This window comes from Bos indicus, chromosome 19 (genome assembly GCF_029378745.1).
Source record: "Bos indicus isolate NIAB-ARS_2022 breed Sahiwal x Tharparkar chromosome 19, NIAB-ARS_B.indTharparkar_mat_pri_1.0, whole genome shotgun sequence".
Taxonomy (NCBI): Eukaryota; Metazoa; Chordata; class Mammalia; order Artiodactyla; family Bovidae; genus Bos; species Bos indicus.
In genome coordinates, this window is record NC_091778.1 from 45,289,792 (window position 1) to 45,303,027 (window position 13,236).

The window sequence follows — 13,236 nt, forward strand, 5'->3', positions numbered from 1 at the left end:
AGTGGTGGCCTGCTATAAGGTTGGAGGCACTGAATGCGGCAGTGCGTCGTGCGTGGGACCTTTTGAAGGAGGTTGCCATTATCTTCATTACCTCCGCCGTAGTTTAGCCTCAGGTCAAACAACAGGGAGGGAACACATGCCCCTCCGTCAACAGAAAATTGGATTGTATGCAAATGTGCGTGCTGTGTCACTTCTGTGGTGTCTGATTCTTTGTGACCCCGTGGGCTGTGGTCCACCAAGCTCCTTTGTCCATGGGATACTCCAGGCAAGAATACTGGAGTGGGTTGCTATGCCTTCCTCCAGGGGATCTTCCCCACCGACCCTTGTCTCTTATGTCACCTGCATTTGCAGATGGATTCTTTACCCCTAGCGCCACCTGGGAAGCCCATTCCATCATATAAGAAAGTGAAAGTGAAATTGAAGTTGCTCAGTCGTGTCCGACTCTTTTCAACCCCATTGACAGTAGCCTATCAGGCTCCTCCGTCCATGGGATTTTCCAGGCAAGAGTACTAGAGTGGATTGCCATTTCCTTCTCCAGGGGATCTTCCCGACCCAGGGATCGAACCCGGGTCTCCCACATTGCAGGCAGACTCTTCCATTGTATAAGTATACCACAACTTATACTTTCTAATTTTCATGGGCATACAGGTTATTTCCAGTCTTTGACTACCATGAGTAAAAGTTTCAAACCTTCTTGTGCATATCTTTTGGTAGATATATGAATTCATTTTTCCTGTAGATTTCTAGGAGTAGATTTCCTTTATCATAGGGTATAAATATACTGGACATTATTAGATATTGCCAAATAATGTTGTCAGTATTTTTGGATTTTGATCGTTTTAATAAGTGTGTTCTTTGTTTTAGTCTCATTGTTTTAATTTGAAACTCCTTAATGACATGATATTGGGTATCTTCTAATATGCCTAGTTGCCCTCTGAATATCTTTTTTTTGGTGAGATATCTGTTCAGATCTTTTGCCCATTTTTAAAATCAGGTTGTTTTCCTTTCATTTTCTTTTTTGACCGTACCACACAGCATGCGGGACCTTAGTTCCCTGTCCAGGGATTGAACTGCCAGGGAAGTCCCTGTTTGTTTTCTCATTGTTGGGTTTTAAGAGTTCTTTATATATTTTGGCTAACAGTTCTTTATCAGATGTGTCTTTTGCAAGTATTTACTCCCAGTTTGTGGTTTGTCTTCTCATTCTGACCTTGTATTTCCCAGAAGTTTTTTATTCTAATAAATTCCAGTTTATTAATGATGTCTTTTCATGCCCGTGGTGTCGTATAATACCTAAAAAGCCACCAGTATACTCAGGGTCACCTAGGTTTTTTCCTGTGTTATCTTCTACACATAGAAGATGTATAGTTTATGGTTTTGTGATTTAGATTTAGGTCTGTGATCCATTTGGGGTTAGTTTTTTTGTAAAGGATATAAGATCCATGTCTAGATTGATTTTTGAAGTTTTTGCATGTTGATGTCCAGTTGTTTCAGCGCCATTTTTTTGCAGGAGAGGCTTTGCCATGTGGCTTGTGGGATCTTAGTCCCCGGATTAGGGATTGAACCCCTGCCCACAGCAATGAAAGCACCCAGCCTAACCACCACTGGACCACCAGGGAATTCCACACACTATTTGTTGAAAAGACAATCTTTGCCATTTTGTATTGCCTTGCTCCTTTGTCTAAAATCAGTTGATTATATATATGTGGATCTATTTCTGGTCTCTATTATATTCCATTGATCTATTTGTCTATTCTTTCAATCATACCACAGTGTCTTGATTACTGTAACTTTATACACATCTTGAACTGGAGTACTATCTGTCCTTGAACTTTATTCTTCTCCTTCAATATTGTATTGGTTATTCTGGGTCTTTTGTCTCTCCATATAAACTTTAGAATAGTTTGTTGACACAGGTGGTGCAGTGGTAAAGATCTGCCTGCCAACGCAGGAGACGAAAGAGACATGGGTTCAATCCCTGGGTCGGGAAGATCTCCTGGAGGAGGAAATGGCAACCCAATCCACTATTCTTGCCTGGAAAATTCCATAGACAGAGGAGCCTGGCAGGCTATAGTCCATGTGGTCCCAAAGAGTCTAACACAACTGAGCATAGCACAGCACACACACACACACACATACACACACACACACACACACACACACGCATATCCACAAAATAACTTGATGGGATTTTGGTTCGGATTGCTTTGAATCTATAGATCAAAATAGCAAGAACTGATATCTTGACAATAATAAGTTTTCCTATTCACGAACATGGATATTTCTCCATTTATTTCGTTCTTCTTTGGTATCTTTCATCAGAGTTTTGCAATTTTCCTCGTATAGTTCTTATACATATTTTGTTAGATTTATACTGAATACTTAATGTATTCAGTGTAGGAAAACAATTGACTTCTGTATATTAACCTTGTATCCTACAACCTTTCTATAATCATTTATTAATTGCAGGAGTGCTTTTGTTGGTTCTTTCAGATTGTTTACATAGATGATTGTGTCATCTGCAAACAGAGATAGTTTTATTTCCTTCCTCCTAATCACTGTTTCTTACTTCCTAATCTTTCTTTTCCTTTTCTTTTTCTCTTCTCCTTATTTAGGATATCTAGTATGATGTTGAAAGGCAGTAGTGAGAAAGGATGTACCTACCATGGAAAAGAAATGCAAAAAAGCAAAGTGGCTGTCTGGGGAGGCCTTACAAATAGCTGTGAAAAGAAGAGAAGCGAAAAGCAAAGGAGAAAAGGAAAGATATAAACATCTGAATGCAGAGTTCCAAAGAATAGCAAGAAGAGATAAGAAAGCCTTATTCAGCGATCAATGCAACGAAATAGAGAAAAACAACAGAATGGGAAAGACTAGGGATCTCTTCAAGAAAATCAGAGATACCAAAGGAACATTTCATGCAAAGATGGGCTCAATAAAGGACAGAAATGGTATGGACCTAACAGAAGCAGAAGATATTAAGAAGAGATGGCAAGAATACACAGAACTGTACAAAAAAGATCTTCACGACCAAGATAATCATGATGGTGTGATCACTGACCTAGAGCCAGACATCCTGGAATGTGAAGTCAAGTGGGCCTTAGAAAACATCACTACGAACAAAGCTAGTGGAGATGATGGAATTCCAGTTGAGCTATTCCAAATCCTGAAAGATGATGCTGTGAAAGTGCTGCACTCAATATGTCAGCAAATTTGGAAAACTCAGCAGTGGCCACAGGACTGGAAAAGGTCAGTTTTCATTCCAATCCCAAAGAAAGGCAATGCCAAAGAATGCTCAAACTACCGCACAGTTGCACTCATCTCACACGCTAGTAAAGTAATGCTCAAAATTCTCCAAGCCAGGCTTCAGCAATACATGAACCGTGAACTTTCAGATGTTCAAGCTGGTTTTAGAAAAGGCAGAGGAACCAGAGATCAAATTGTCAACATCTGCTGGATTATGGAAAAAGCAAGAGAGTTCCAGAAAAACATCTATTTCTGCTTTATTGACTATGCCAAAGCCTTTGACTGTGTGGATCACAATAAACTGTGGAAAATTCTGAAAGAGATGGGAATACCAGACCACCTGATCTGCCTCTTGAGAAATTTGTATGCAGGTCAGGAAGCAACAGTTAGAACTGGACATGGAACAACAGACTGGTTCCAAATAGGAAAAGGAGTTCGTCAAGGCTGTATATTGTCACCCTGTTTATTTAACTTATATGCAGAGTACATCATGAGAAACGCTGGGCTGGAAGAAGCACAAGCTGGAATCAAGATTGCCGGGAGAAATATCAATAACCTCAGATATGCAGATGACACCACCCTTATGGCAGAAAGTGAAGAGGAACTCAAAAGCCCCTTGATGAAAGTGAAAGTGGAGAGTGAAAAAGTTGGCTTAAAGCTCAACATTCAGAAAACGAAGATCATGGCATCCGGTCCCACCACTTCATGGGAAATAGATGGGGAAACAGGGGAAACAGTGGAAACAGTGTCAGAGTTTATTTTTCTGGGCTCCAAAATCACTACAGATGGTGACTGCAGCCATGAAATTAAAAGACGCTTACTCCTTGGAAGGAAAGTTATGACCAACCTAGATAGCATATTCAAAAGCAGAGACATTACTTTGCCAACAAAGGTCCGTCTAGTCAAGGCTATGGTTTTTCCTGTGGTCATGTATGGATGTGAGAGTTGGACTGTGAAGAAGGCTGAGCGCCGAAGAATTGATGCTTTTGAACTGTGGTGTTGGAGAAGACTCTTGAGAGTCCCTTGGACTGCAAGGAGATCCAACCAGTCCATCCTAAAGGAGATCAGCCCTGGGATTTCTTTGGAAGGAATGATGCTAAAGCTGAAACTCCAGTACTTTGGCCAGCTCATGCGAAGAGTTGACTCATTGGAAAAGACTCTGATGCTGGGAGGGATTGGGGGCAGGAGGAGAAGGGGATGACAGAGGATGAGATGGCTGGATGGCGTCACTGACTCGATGGACGTGAATCTGCGTGAACTCCGGGAGTTGGTGATGGGCAGGGAGGCCTGGCGTACTGTGACTCATGGGGTCGCAAAGAGTCGGACACGACTGAGCGACTGATCTGATCTGACCTTGTTCCTAATCTAAATGGGAAATCGTCAAGATACTCACCATTAAGTATGTTAGCTGTACCTTTTTTGTTGATGTTCTTTATCAAATTGAGGAGCATACTCTATTCCTAGTAGGCTGAGAGTTTTTACGATGAATAGGTATTGAATTTTGTCAAATGCTTTTTCTGCCTCTATTGATGTTATCGTGTGATTTTTGCCCATTAATGTGATGAATTACATTGATTTTCAAATGTTGAACCATCCTTGCATATCTGCAATAAATCCTACTTGGTTGTGGTGTATAGTTCTTTTTATACATTGCTGAATTCTTTTTTTTTTTTGGCTGTGCTGGGTCTTCGTTGCTGCGTGGGCTTTTCTCTAGTTGCGCCAAGTGGAGGGCTATTCTCTAGTTGCAGTACGCAGGCTTCGTGTTGTGGTGCTTCTCTTGCTGTGGAGCACGGGCTCTAGGGCGCTTGAGATTCAGCTGTTGCGGCGCATGGGCTCAGTAGTTGTGGCTCCCAAACTCTAGAGCACAGACAGGCTCAGTGGTTGTGGTGCACAGGGTTAGTTACTCTGTAGCACGTGGTGGGATCTTCCTGGAGCAGAGATTGAACCTGTGTCCCCTGCATTGGCAAACGGATTCTTTACCACTGAACCACCAGAGAAGCCCTATACATTGTTGAATTTGATTAGCTAATATTTTGTTGAGAATTTTTGCATCTATATTCATGAGAGATATTGATCTGTAGGTTTGTGTTTTTTTTTTCTTTCTTTCTTGTAATGTCTTTGGTTTTGGTATTAGGATCTCATAGACTGAGTTTAGGAAGTACAGTTGTCCCTTGGTATCCACAGGGGGTTGGTTCCAAGACCCCCACAGATATAAAATTCCACAGATGCCCAAGTCCCTTATATAAAATGGCTTAGTATTTGTATAAAACCTATGTGTGAATATACCCTCCCATATACTTTAAACTGGGCTTCCCTGATGGCTTGGTGGTAAAGAATTCACCTGCCAATGCAGGAGACATGAGTTCAATCCCTGGGTGGGGAAGATGCCCTGGGGAAGGAAATGGCAACCCACTCCAGTATTCTTGCCTGGGAAATCCCATGGATAGAGGAGCCTGGCGGGCTACAATCCATGAGGTCATAAAAGAGTGGGATACAACTTAGTGACTAAACAACAGCAACAACATACTTTAAATCACCTGTAGATTGCTTATAACACCTAATACAATGTAGATGCTATGGAAATGGTTGAAAATGCATTTTAAATGCTATAGAAATAGTTGCTGGCACACAGAAAATTCAAATTTTGATTTTTGGAGATTTCTGGGAAATCATTTTTTGGATTATTTTCAATTCACAGTTAATGGAAATCTGTAGGTGTGGAACCTGGGGATACAGAGAGCTGACTGTATTCCCTCTACTTCTATCTTCTCGAAGAGACTAGAGAATTGTTATAATTTCTTTTTTAAACATTTGGTAGAAATCAATAATGAACCCATCTGGTCCTTGTTGTTTTGGAAGGTTACTATTGATTCAATTTCGTTAATAGATAAAAAGACCTATTTCTTCTTGTGTGAATTTTGGCAGATTGTAACTTTTAAGGAATTGGTCTATTTCATCTAGGTTATCAAATTTGTGGGCATAAAGCTATTTATGATATTCTTGTATTATCCTTTTAATGTTCATGGGAGCTGTACTTTCATCCCCTCTTTCATTTCTCGTATTAGCAGTTTTAAAAAAGTTGTTTATTTTTGGTGGAGTCTTCATTGCTGCGTGTGGGCTTTCTCTGGTTGTGGTGAGTGTGGGTTACTCTTCATTGCGGTACATGGGTTTCTCATTTTGGTGGCTTCTCTTGTTTCAAAGCACAGGCTGTAGGTGCAGAGGCTTCCATAGTCGCAGCACGTGGGCTCAGTATTTGTGGCCCACGGGCTTTAGTTTCTCTGTGGCATGTGGAATCTTCCCAGACCAGGGATCGAAGCCCCTGTGTCCCCTGCATTGGCAGGCAGACTCCTAACCACCAGACAAGTCCTGATATTAGTAATTTGTGTCTTCTCTTCTCTTTTTTTTCCTTAGTTACCCTGACTAGAAGTTTATCAATTTTATGGATCTTTTCAAAGAACCAGCTTTTGGTTTTGTTGATTTTCTCTGTTGACTTCCTATTTTCAACCTCATTGATTTTGGCTCTGATTCTTTTTTATTATTTCTTTTGTTTTGTTGAATTTGAATTTACTTTGCTCTTTTTGTTCTTGTTTCCTAAAGTGGCAATTTAGATTATTGATTTTAGATCTTTCTTCTTTCTAATACTATCTGCATTTGTTGATATAAATTTGAGCAATGGTTTTGCTAAATCCTACAAATTTGGATAAGTTGTTTTTGTTTTCATTTATTTCAAAATATTTTAAAATTTCTCTTGAAATTTCTCCTTTGTTCCATGTGTTATTAGAAATATGCTGCTCCATCTCCAAGTATTTGGGAATTTTCCAGCTATCTTTCTGTTGTTGATTTCAAGTTTCATTCCATTGTGGTCTGAGGGTAGACATTGTATGATTTCTAATCCTCTAAACGTATTAAAGTGTGCTTTATGGCCCCGAATATGGTATACCTTGGTGATTGTTCCATGTGTGAGTTTGAGACCAATGTGTTGTTGGATAAGTAGTCTATAGATGTCAATCATATACAGTTTATTTACAGTGTGGTTGAGTTCAACCATGTCCTTACTGATTTTCTGCCTGCTGGATCTGTCCATTTCTGATAGAGCAGTGTTAGAGTCTCCACCTGTTACAGTGGAGTCATCTATTTCCCCTTGCAGATCTATCAGTTTTTGCCACATGTATTTTGACACTCTGTTGCTAGGCCCATACAAGTGAAGGATGGTGGGTATGTCCATGGCGGTCCAGTGGTTAAGAATCTACTCTGCAATGCAGGGGATGCAGGTTCAGTCCCTGGTCGGGGAACTAAGATCCCATATGCCATAGGCAACTTGGCAACCAAGACCTGTTACAGCCAAATAAGTTTTGTGTTTTTTTTTTTTTTGAGGATTGGTACATCTTCTTGGGGTATTGACCTTTTTATTAATTGGTAATGCCCTTTTTATCCCTGGTAACTTTGCTTACTCTGAAGTTGGCTTTGTCTGAAATTAATATATCTACCCTCACTTTTTTTTTTTTGGCCATGCTTTGCATCATGTGGGATCTTCGTTCCCCAACCAGGGATTGAACCTGGGCAACAGAAGTGAAAGCACTGAATCCTAACTACAAGACCACCAGGGAACTCCCTCTACTTTTCTGTTTGATTAGTGTTAGCATGGTATATCTTTCTCCATCCCTTTGCTGTGAATCTATATGTGTACTTACAACATTTAAAGTGAGATTCTTATAGATAATATATAATTGGGTCTTGTTTTTTTACCCTTTCTGACCATCTTTATCTTTTAATTAGTGTCTTTGGACCATACATGTTTAAGGTGATTATTGACAGAGTTCCACTCATATTTGTTGCTATCTTCTATTTGTTCCCTTTGTTCTCTGTTCCTTTGTTTCTTCCACACATTTTCTGCCTTTTGTGGTTTTAGGTATTTTATATGAATTCATTTTCTCTCCTTTCTTGGCATATCATTATGCTTTTCTGCCCCTATGTTTTTTAGTTGGTTGCCCTACACTTTACAATACATATTTACAACTTTCAAAAACACTATACCACTTCATGGGTTGTACAAATACTTTATAACAAAATATTCCGAATTCCTCCCTCCCTTCTCCCGTCCCTCCTGTCACAGCTGTCATTCATTTCACTGATATATAGGCATACATATATTTGTATATAAGCATACGACCTGGGTTCAATCCCCAGGTCGGGAAGATCCCTTGAAGGAGGGAATGGCAACCCACACCAGTATTCTTGCCTAGAGAATTCCAGAGCCAGAGAAGCCTGGTGGGCTACAGTCCATGGAGTTGCAAAGAGTCAGACAGGACTTAGGGACTAACACACACCCACAAGCTTATATAGTCAAATACATTGTTTCTATTATCATTTTGAACAAACTGTTATGTTAGGTTATTTAAGAATGATAAAGATAATTTTTCTAAAAAAATAAATGTTTTCCTTTTACATTCACTTTTTTCTTCTCTAGTACTCTTCCTTTCTTTATATAGATCTGAATTTCTGAGTTACCATCTTCCTTTTCTCTGCTGAACTTCTTTTAACACTTCTTACAAGATAGGTCTACTAACAACAAATTCTCCTCATTTTTGTTCGTCTGAGAAAACCTTTATTTCTTGTTCACTTTTAAACAATAATTTTATTTATTTATTTATTTTTGGCTGTGCTGGGTCTTCATTGCTGCTCAGGCTTTTCTGTAGTTGTGGCGAGTTGGGGCTACTCTCTGGTTGCAGGGTGCAGGCTTCTCATCGCAGTGGCTTCTCTTGTTGCAGAGCACAGACTCTAGGGCCTATGGGCTCAGTAGTTGCGGCTCCCGGGCTCTAGAGCACAGGCTCAATAGTTGCGGTGCGCAGGCTTAGTTGCTCCTTGGCAAGGGGCATATTTTTGGATCAGGGACTGAACCCGTGTCTCCTGCATTGGCAGGCGAATTCTTTACCACTGAGCCACCAGGGAAGCCCTCTTGTTCACTTTTAAAGGGTAATTTTGCAGAATACAGTATTCTAGGTTGGTATTTTTTCCCTCTCAACAGTTTAAACACCTCTCTTCTTGCTTGCATGGCTTCTGAGAAGTCAAATGTAATTCTTATCTTTGTTTCTCTGTAGATCAGGAGTTTTTTCCCCTCTGGCTTCTTTCAAGGTTTTTTTCTTTAGCTTTAATTGTCTGAAGTTTGAATAAGATATACCTGTTCCTATTGCAGGGTTCTTTTATGTGTATGTGTGTTTTGTTGGGTTTGTTTTTTGGCAACATCAACATCTTGCTTAATGTTCTCTGAGTTTCCTGGATCTGACACTTGTTGCCTGACATTGATTTGGGGAAATTCTCAGTCTGTACATACACATGTATATATTTACTACCTTGTATATATCATGTATATATGGATGTATATATATATCATGTATATATTTACTATCTTTACTATCTTACTACCCAGACCAGCTGTACTGGGTCTTAGTTTCAGCATGCAGGATCTTTGTCATGTGGGATCTTTTGTTAAGCTCCAGAGCACACAGTTTAGTTGCCCCTGGGTGGGTGGGATCAAACCCTTGAACCTGCAGCCCCTTGTATTGCAAGGCAGATTCTTAACCACTGGACCACCAGGGAAGTCTGAATTCTTAATCATTATCACTTCAAATATTGTTTCTTTCTCTCTTTCTTCTCCTGGTATTCTCACTGTGTGTATATTGCACCTTTTGTAGTTAAACTCAATTCTTGGATATCCTGTTCTTTCTCTGTTTTACTCATCTTTCTCTTTGCTTTTCAATTTCAGAAATTTCTGTTGTCATATTCTCAAGCTCAGAGATTGTTCCTCAGCCCTGTCCAGTCTAGGAAGGAGCCCATCAAAGGCATTCTATAGTTCTGTTACAGCGTCTTTGATCTCCAGCATTTCTTTTTTTATTATTTGTTAGAGTCTCCATCCCTCTGCTTTTATTATCCATCTTTCTTGCATGGCACCTACTTTTTCTATTAAATCCTCAGGGTCAGTTCAGTTCAGTACAGTTGCTCAGTCATGTCCAAATCTTTGCAACCCCATGGATTGCAGCACACCAGGCCTCCCTATCCATCAGCAACTTCTGGAGTCCTCCAACTCATGTCCATTGAGTCGGTGATGTCATCCAATCATCTCATCCTCTGTCATCCCCTTCTCCTGCCTTCAATCTTTCCCAGTATCAGGGTCTTTTCAAATGAGTCCGCTCTTTGCATCAGCATATTAATCATGATTTTTAAAAATCCTAAACTGTTAATTCTAAAATTCATGCCACACTGGACTCTGGTTTGTTCTGCCTCGTCAAACTGTGTTTTTTGTCTTTTAGTGTGCCTTGTAGTTATTTGCTGCAAGGCAGATATTAAGTGCTAGGTAAAAGGAATTATGGTAAATAGGCCTTTAGTACCGTGGTGGGAACGTGGGAAAGCATTCTGTAGGTCTGATTCGGTCTTCTCTTTTGGTGAGCCTGTCCTATTAGATCGTGACCCTCACCAGAACTTTTCAGGTTTTTCTCCCCACAGGTGGGGCAGGATGACTACAGGGGGCTGGAATTGTTCTATTCTCTCTTAAATTAGTCTCCGGTAAAATTCCAGCAGGCGGACTTCCCTGGTGGTCCAGGGACTAAGACTCTGCACCAGATGCAGGGGATCCAGGGTCCCATCCCTGGTCTGGGAACTATAATAGATCCCACAGGCTAAATTCAGAGTTCTCACGTTGCAACTAAGATTCAGCCATACCCAAATACATAAATACTTAAAACAATTGCCTCCCCCTCTCCCAGCAGGTTAGGCTCTCATAAAAGAGTTTCTCCTAAGGGCAAGCCTGTTAAAAAGAAAAGAATGCTCTAGGATATTTCAGAATGGTTCCTTTCCCCTCCCGGTGTCAGAAGCATGAGAGGATTTTTCTCTGATACTCACTGTGAGGACCTGGTAGAGCCCTTGGATAAAAACTCACAAAAGTTTGGGTCCCCCTAGAACTGGGTTCCCTTGGAGTGTTCAACCCCCGGGCGTGTCTACACTATAAACTTCCAGCAACTTGTCAATCACAATTCAGGTTTTCCTTCTGACAGTGGTTCCAGTGCAGGTTTCTGCTTAGGTAAATTGCGATTCTCTGTATCTGCCTGTCTGTCCTTCCAATTTTGGGGCTGGGGGGTCCACAGTGGTTTGCCTTGTGACCTTACTTCTCTGGCAAATCAAAGAATTGTTGGTTTTTCATATGTTCTTCTCTTTACTTGTTTTTAGGACAGAAGGAAGATTTCTAGTCTTTTTATATGCTGGACCAGAAACCACAAGTCCTCTACTTCTTTTTGTTCTCTTGTTGTTTCCTTTGCTACACTATTTAATTCATTATTTTCCCCAATATGTATAACATAGTTTACTGTCTTAATCATTTGTAAGTGTGCACTTTAGTGGTATTAAATACATTCATAATATTGCACTACTATCACTACCATTCATCTTTATAACTCCTCATTGTGTAAAACTAACTCTATACCCATTCAACAATCACTCCTCATTCCTCCTCCCTCCAGCTTCTGGCAACCACCATTCTACTTTCAGCCTCTATGATTTTTTTTAAAGTGTGTAAACCTGTATGTATGTGCGTCAAAAAGCAACAGTTAGAACCAGACATGGAACAACAGCCTGGTTCAAAATTGGGAAAGGAGTACAAGGCTGTATATTGTCACCCACTTATTTAACTTATATGCAGAGTACAACACGCAAAATGCTGGGCTGGATGAATCACAAGCTGAAATCAAGATGGCTGGAAGAAATATCAACAACCTCAGATATGCAGATGATACTACGCCTTTAGTAACATGAAGTGAAGAGGATCTAAAGAGCCTCTTGATGAGGGTGAAAGAGGTGAGTGGAAAAGTTGGCTTGAAATTCAACATTCAAAAATGAAGATGATGGCATCTGGTCCCATCACTTCATGGCAAATAGATGGGAAAACAATGGAAATAGTGACAGACTTTATTTTCTTGGGCTCCAACATCACTGCAGATGGTGATTGCAACCATGAGATTAAAAGATGCTTGCTCCTTGGAAGGAAAGCTATGACAAACCTAGACAGCATATTAAAAAGCAGAGATATCACTTGCTGACAAAGGTCTGTCTAGTCAAAGCTATGGTTTTTCCACTAGTCATGTTATGAATGTGAGAGCTGGACCATAAAGAAGACTGAGCGCTGAAGAATTGATGTTTTTGAACTGTGGTGTTGGAGAAGACTCTTGAGAGTCCCCTGGACTGCAAGGAGATCAAACCAGTCAATCCGAAAGGAAATCAGCCCAGAATATCCATTGGAAGGTCTGTTGCTGAAGCTGAAGCTCCAATACTTTGGCTACCTGTTGGGAAGAGCTGACTCACTAGAAAAGACCCTGATGCTGGGAAAGATTAAAAGCAAAAGGAGAGGGGTGGGAGCGGCGACAGAGGATGGGATGATTAGGTAGCATCACTGACTCAATGGACATGAATTTAAGCAAACTGCAGGAAATAATGAAGGACAGAGGAGCCTAGCGTGCTACAGTCTCTGAGGTCACAAAGAGTCAGACAGAACTTAGCTACTGAAGAACAACAACAAAACTAGTGTTCATGTATAAATAATCTGGAGGAAAACAGTCTAAATTATTAACAGTGGTTACTGGAGGAGGGTATTGGAGGCTTTTATTCTCAATGTTAAATAGTTCTGTAATTTTAAGTGTTTTATGATATGCATGTGTTAGGGGAAGCACACTGATTGAAACCGCCCACCCTGGCCAGGCACCATAGTAACCATTTGCATGAGCTGTTTCACAACAGGAGGTCCTGGTAAGGAACACAGAACTAATAAGCCTCCACCAACTGGAAGAGTTCGGGAAAGGTCAAAAGGAGACACCACATTTCCAACCACCTCCCAGAATCCTTCTCTCTGGCATCCATCTTGGCTGAACAAGGCGTGCACCACCAGGAAGGACTCTGAGTCAGAATGATTGGCTAAAGACAACCCGGAAACTAGTCCCATCACCATAAAACCCG